The sequence below is a fragment of the Dendrobium catenatum genome, unplaced genomic scaffold, assembly GCF_001605985.2.
Source record: "Dendrobium catenatum unplaced genomic scaffold, ASM160598v2 fragScaff_scaffold_1608, whole genome shotgun sequence".
Lineage (NCBI taxonomy): Eukaryota > Viridiplantae > Streptophyta > Magnoliopsida > Asparagales > Orchidaceae > Dendrobium > Dendrobium catenatum.
This window is the reverse complement of record NW_021320070.1, coordinates 103,228-110,981: the sequence shown is the minus strand read 5'-3', so window position 1 is coordinate 110,981 and position 7,754 is coordinate 103,228.

The window sequence follows — 7,754 nt, the reverse complement described above, 5'->3', positions numbered from 1 at the left end:
TAAGGGCTTCTCCTCCTTACCGTGGAGAAAAAAAGAGAGACACTACTTTTAATGCAATACCTAAAAAGGAGGTTTTCTAAAAGTGGACATAGGTAAAGTTGACTAAATCACTATAACTTTGGTGTGTTATTTATAATTTTTACTTTTCCACATTTAATTTATGTATTATTCTGTGATTTGTTCTATGTTTGAAATATCTCATTTTTATTATTGTGAAATTAGTTTTACTTCCATATAAATTATTTGTTTTAAAATATTCAAAAATATTTCAAAAGGATATTTTTTGTCTTAAAATGTTTTTAAATAACTAATTCATCCCCCCTTGCCCCTCTTATTTAGCCTCGGACAAGTTTATAAAGGTTTAACAACCCTCACAAACTTTTATGTGGTATTTGAGAGAGCATAATAAATTAAGTTGTAGAAAACTTTTGAAAAAAAAGATCTATGACTAACTTTGGTAATCATAATACTACAGTAGGATATTCAATCACTCGACCACCTTTATTTGATAATATTTCTTTTGACTTTTGAAAAAATTGCATGTCCACCTTTTTACAATCAATTGATTATCGCATATGCATGTTTGTTCAAGAAAGTTATTCTACATATTCTCATTTTATTAATTGAATTAAAAATAAAATATCTTTTTCTTAATGGACTACAAATGATAAAGATTTAGCCCCCCTGAATGCCAAATATTTGAATAATTTTTTTTTGTGCTTTAAAATTTAAAGACTACATGGGTGTTTCCACTTACACTACTAGTAAGGAGATTTTGGATAAACTCTGCATTACATATGAAGGAATAAAGGAAGTGAAACAATATAGGTTAAACATTCTTCTTCATGATTATGATCTTTTTTACATGAAACCTAGTAATCTATTTCTGAAATATATACTAATTTTACTCATATTCTTACTTCCCTACATGCCTTAGGAAAAGAGCTTACAAATTATAAAAAAGTTAATAAAATTTTTTGTTGTTTATCATCTTCCTATGATGCAAAAATTACTCCCATTACTAAATCTACAGATTTGAATGTTTATTTTATTGATAACTTACTTGGGTCACTCATAGCCTATAAGCAAGGAGTGAGTTAAAGGCCGCTTGATCTAGGTGAAAAGAGAAAAGAAAAAATTGTAGCATTAAAGTCTAATGAATTTGAAAGAGACTTGTGGATAAGATGATGATGACATCACACTGATAATTAGGCAATTCAAGAGCTTATTAAGGAAAAAACAAAAACATCATCAATAATGAAATAAAGGTAAGAATAGTGAAAATTCTAAAATTTCTTCTAGTATTATATACTTTAAATGCAGGAAGCCGAGGAACCTGAAGTTTAATTGCCACATTCTTAAAGTTATCCCAAGTAAGAAAAGGCTGAAGAAAAAGCAAAATTCAAAAAGGGCAGGAAAATGACTAAAAATGCTTTATGGATAGACTCAACATTCTTCTAAAACTAAAGTAAAAGAGGAGTTAACCAACCTATGCTTAATAGAAGATGATCATCTTTATCATTCTAAATAAGAGGATGTATTTGAGCATACCTATCACCAATTATTTGAAGTTTCTTAAAAACTTCATATTGCATATATGAAGCTTAAAAAATCACATGCCAGCCTTAAATCTTACTTTTTAATTCTACAAAAAAAACATGATGTCTAAGGAAATATCATTCCACTCTAGATAGTAATATATATGGCTTTATTAGATAAATTTATCATTTTAAATAAGAAGTATTTTAAATTAACTATTCATCATGATTCCCTAAAAAAATTACATGTTGAATTAGAAAATGAATTCAAGGAATTTGAAACTCTTGCATGTCAATTAGACAGTAGGAGCATGCATTAAAATTAGAAGTTTAAAGCTATAAACAAGCTAATGAGTTTCTAAAAACAAAAGTCATTACATTAGAGAACAATAAACAATCACTTTCATTTAAAGAATTTCAAAAATCTTCATCAAAACATGCATCATTTAAACATAGAAAGAGGGACCATAACCTGAATAGATTAGTAAATCCTTTTCCTGGTGTTAGATATTTTTCTTGGGGCCTACTATGGAATATCTCCCACACTTGCACCATTCACCATAGAACCCATTTTTTGTGGAGTCCATAATTTCAAAATTCATAGCATAACATGCATGCAATTCATTCTTCTTTCCAAAAGATTGAACCCAAACTTGTTTGAGTTCCCAAATCAAGCATCTGATGATATTTAAAGGGATGCTCTCATAGAAGGCCTCATAAGAGCATGTGGTACCTAGACAACAGATGTTTAAGGCACATGACTGAATATGCAAATTAATTCATTTTGTTGAAGGCTAGGGCAGGAGGCAAGGTGACAACTTATAGATAGCACCACCAGGAGAGTGGTGAGATTAAGTATAATTGGGAAGCCAAAAAATTTCATCATTGAAAATGTCATACTAGTAGATATCTTTAAACATAACCTGCTTAGCATTAACAAACTTTGTAATAAAGAATTTAGCATAATTTTTTTGTCTACCACCTGCATGTTTAGCTTAAATAGAAACATTTTACTGTAAAGAAATTGAATTAATAATGTTTACAAGTTTGATTTAAACTGTATTAAACTTACTTCTTCTTTTTACCTAAAAACTATTATTGATAAATAATGGTTATGGCATAGGACATTGTGTCACGCAAGCATGAAAAACCTTAGGAAAATCACTCAAAAAATACTGAGTTAGAGGAATTCCCAAAATAGAGTTCACTAAGGATCATCTATGTGATGACTATAAATTAGGGAAACAAGTCAAATTCTCCTTCCATCAATCAAATATAATAACACTAGTGAACCCTTAAAGTCCTTCACATGGATATCTTTGAACCTATCAGCACTGCAAGCCTAGAAGAGAAAGTCTTGGGTATGTAATTATTGATAAAAAATCAAGGTTTACTTGGGTTAGATTCATATCTCATAAAAGTGAATCATTTGAGGAATTTAGGATATTAATTACTTGTTTCAGAGGAAGCTACGTTGTGAAATTCTGATAATTCATAGTGATCATGGTGTACAATTTAAAAATGAGAAATGTGAAACTTACTATAAGGAGCAAGGGATGGATCATACTTTTTTAGCTCCTAGAACCCCTCAATAGAATTGGGTATCTGGAAGAAGCCACTAGAGCCATGTTAGCTAAATACTTATTTCCTAAATATTTTTTAGTAGAAGTGGTGAATATAGCATATTATATTATGAATAGGGTAAATGTTAGATCCAAGCTGAACAAGACACCCAACATCTCTCATCTTCATTTCTTTGGATGTATAGTTTTTATTCTGAAGAATGAAAAATCTCCACTAGGAAAGTTTGACCTCAAATATAATGAAGGAGTGTTCTTAGGCTACTCTCTCTCTTTTTTTTTTTTTTTTTTTTTTTTTTTTTTTTTTTGAGAAATAGCAATCCAATTGAATTAAGAATTAAAAAAACTATTACAGACTACTTCCATAATCTGATTCCTTCTTTAACACATGCATAAAAGTAGGAGGAATCTTATTAGAAGACAAATCAAACTAACTAAAATTGCTAAAAAGAGAATAGTTAGCACATAAGTTTGCTAACTTATTACAATCTTTATTTACCCAATTAAAAGTAACAAATTTTAGATCTTTTAAGAATGCAAGATCTTCCTTCCAATTACCTCCCAATTGTTGAAGAAATTTGATAATCTTGTAGTTATCTCCTTTAAAAATCATCCCTTTAAACTCTTCCATAAAATCTTTTTTTTATATCTTCTAAAATCTGGACAGCAAAAAGCTCAAGTTGTGAAATGTCCCGAAGAATACAAGAATGAGCATAAGCAAGAATAAATCTTCCTTTGCTATCTCGGATTACTCCTTCAACTTCTGCTTTGTATGATTTCAGCAAAGATGCATCCACATTTAATTTTATCCAACTGAGAGGAGGAGGGTGCCAACAATCCAACAGTCTATATGACTGATTGGAACCCTAGTTTTCCATTTTTCTTTTACCATTCTTCAATGCTATCGATGCAAAATTTAGAGAATTTAACGCAATCAACATAGCGCTATTAACCTTCCCTCCATGAACAAATTTGTTTCTTGTACACCAATTTAGATATATAGAATTGCAATACACATTGATAATGAACTTGTGATTGTTAGAATTTATATCCATCCATTCAAGGACTTCATAAAATGATTGAAAAAAAAGTAATACAAATCCCCAAGTGTTAACATGATTTAATACCTCCCGCAATTTTGCACATTTGAGAAATATGATCCCACTCCTCCCTTTCATTGCATCCTATTGGGCAAACAAGGTCATTCTACAATCTTCTTTGATACAAAAAATTAAATGTAGGGATCGCATTGTGAAAGATTCTCCACCAAAACACTTCCACTCGAGGGATCAATTTGAATTTTTTCATCATCTCCCATTGATCACCTGAAAAAATCAATCATCATTAAAGCTTTATAAGCAGCAGCATTAATAGAAATACCTAGTTTAAATTGAGTGAGTTCCATTACATCTTCCTCCTTATACACAAAAATTGGAATCTTACATATAATGCAAATTAGCTCCTCCCCAAATAAATTATTTAGTTCCACTACATTCCATCTTCCTTCAAAAATTAGCTTTTCCACCTTCAATTCATTATGTTCAGGATGTTTCATGAATGTTGGCCATTGTTTAGACATTTGTCCAAAACCCAAATGTCATTATTAGCATCAATAGATTTACCTGCTCCAACCCTCTATCTAATTATTTGATTAATGGACTTCAAACCACTATCAATGATCTTAGAAGAAGAGCTACTTTTATAACCAGTGAAAATTCCATTTTGAATACCATATTTTGCTCCCAGCATTTTGAATAAGAATGAATCTTTATTTAGTAGAATTTTCCATGCCAACTTGGCTCTTAAAGGACCAACCATATCCAAGCTTGAATGAAGACCTCTTCCTCCACAACTTATAGGTTCGCATAGATTACTCCAATTTACATAATGTATGCCAAATTTGCCATCATTTTTGTTCCAAATGAAGTTCCTATAGAGTTTATCCAATTCCTTCAACACACTTTTTGGAATTAAAGCTAGAGTGTAATAAAAATTTGTAATTGACATGAAAATAGTCTTTATGAGATTGAATTTCTTACTAGAGATATAAGTTTAGTACCCCAAACGTGAACTAATCTTAAAGCTTTCTCAATAATAAAATGAAAGTCTTCCGCCACCATCCTTCTCAACGCCACCTTAATACCAAGATAATTAAACTAATTAACTACCTTGAATCCCATAACCTTCTCAATAGATTTTTTCTTATTTCTTCTCACATAATCCAAAAAAGAATGGCCAACTTAGAAGCATTGATTTTTTAACCAGTCCAGTCACAAAAATTAGATAAAATGTTTTTAATCACATTTACATCTTTCATTTTAGCTTCAGAGAAAATTAAAATGTCTTATGCAAAAAGAAGATACGAAATCCTTTGCCTATTTGGAGTTAATCGAATACCCAAAGACAAATCATTTTGTTTTAGAACATTTCAAAGTAATTGAGAGCAAAGAATGAATAGATAAGGTGATAGTGGACAACCTTGTCTAAATCCATTCTTTGCATTAATCCATCTAGAAAGCCTTTCATTAATCATTAGAGAAAACCTTGGATCAATTACACACTCCATGATCCAACCGGCAAACAACTGGGGAAATCCAAACATCTCCAAAACTCTCCTTAAAGTATTCCAGCACATGCTATCGTATGCTTGCTTCATGTCAATTTTAAAAGAGACCATACCTTTGGAAGCTTTTGAAACTATGAATTTATGAAAAATTTCCTGGGCAACAAAAATATGATTTTCAAGCGATCTACCATTGAGAAAAGTAGCTTGTTCAATTGAGATAAATATATGAATAGTAGGTTTCATTCTATTTAGAAGAATCTTAGCTATTAATTTGTATATAGTCCTACAAAGACTAATCAGCATGTATTGATTTGGAGTAGTTGGATTATCTACTTTAGGAAGTAGCACAATCAGTGTTTCTTTCCATTCATGATTCATCACACCTGATTTGAAAAAAAGATTAATAGCATTCAAAAGATCATCTTTGATTATATAACAATAATTTTTCACAAAAAAAAGGTATACCATCATTAACTAGAGAAATATTGCTGCTGGTTTGGAACACCACATCCTCCACTTCTTTCATCTCCAAAGTCTTGATTAAGCCATTTTTATCTGTGTCATCCAGTGTGCTTGAAGAAATCTGCCAAACATCTAACTTTATTTTTTTTGTCTCTCGATTTCTCCATGAAAGAATAAAGAAAAACATCCTCTATTTGGTCAAGATCTTCCACCTCCATCCCTTCTCTATACCTGATTTTATGAATCCAATTTGAGTTCCTTCTTGTTGATGCAAAAGAGTGAAAGAACTTGGAGTTTGAGTCACCTTCAGACAACCATTTAACTTTGGATCTTTGCTTCCACCAGGTGTTTAACTGAGCCATAACAGAATTATGTTCATTCACACTTGATTTGAGACTCCAATTGTCCATTTTCAAAAGCCAACCATCATTTGATTCTTTCATATGAAGTTCCCATATACTTTTCTTCAATTCTTCTTTAAGAGAATTAAGATCCCTGTGTTTGGATCTACTCCAGAAGAACAACGATCTTTAAGTTTTCTTAAATTTTTTATTTAAAATTTCAGCACTATCACCTTCAGTTTTTCTGTTCCAAATAGATTTAACAATTGATTCTGATGCAGGGTAAGAAGCCCATACCTCTTCAAACCTGATGATCTTTTCTGATTTGACCATGTGATTCAAAAAGTTTAAGAGAATAGGATAGTGATCCGAGGCCAGTCTAGGCAGATGCTTTACCACCATTTGATTGGAAGAATTTAGAGCTTTGACATTCAACAAGCATCTATCTAGCCTTTCAAGTATCTGAGCTCCTTCCACCTTATTGTTACAACATGTAAATTTAGGACCAACAAATGTTATCTCATGAAAATCATTATTCACTAAGAAAGATTTCATCTCCTTTGAAGCTTGATTAAACTGACATCTCCTACCGCCCCTCTTATCTTCCTTGGATAACAAATAATTGAAATCCTCACCTACTACCATAGGGATATTGTTAGAATTAAATTCATTTAATTTCTCCCAAAGGAATCTCCTTTGAACCGTGCCCTTGCTACCATAAATTGTGGCAATTCTCCAACTCTCTTTGTTAGCCAACATAAGGTCTCCAATTACAAATTGTTGAGAAGAATCAACAATAGAAAAAGAGGTGTTGTTATTCTTCTAAAGAATAAGAATTCTACTGGACATATCTTCTGAAGGAATTTGAAAAAAATCCCCAAGTATCTCCAATCAAATTATTGACTTCCATTCTACTAAATGAAAAAAGTTTCATCTCAAGCAAACCCACAAAAAATACATCGTTATCTTTAACTACTTTTAGATATAGAGAAGATTATTTTTTTAGAGCTCCTCTACAAATCCAAAACATCATAGAAGTCATTGAGAATATAGAGGGGAAAGTTTCCTCACCCTTTCATTACCATCATCATCTTTCTTTCTGTTAAGATAGTTGCTATTTGCATGCTTTACATTTTTGCAACTTATGTAGTTTTGATGATTCCAAACATTATTGTTCAAATGTGTGTTCTCTCCTAACAATTTTTTAGAAGAATTGTATTTGCTCTTGTGTATACTAACATTTCAGGAAAAACAAACTCCTGCACAG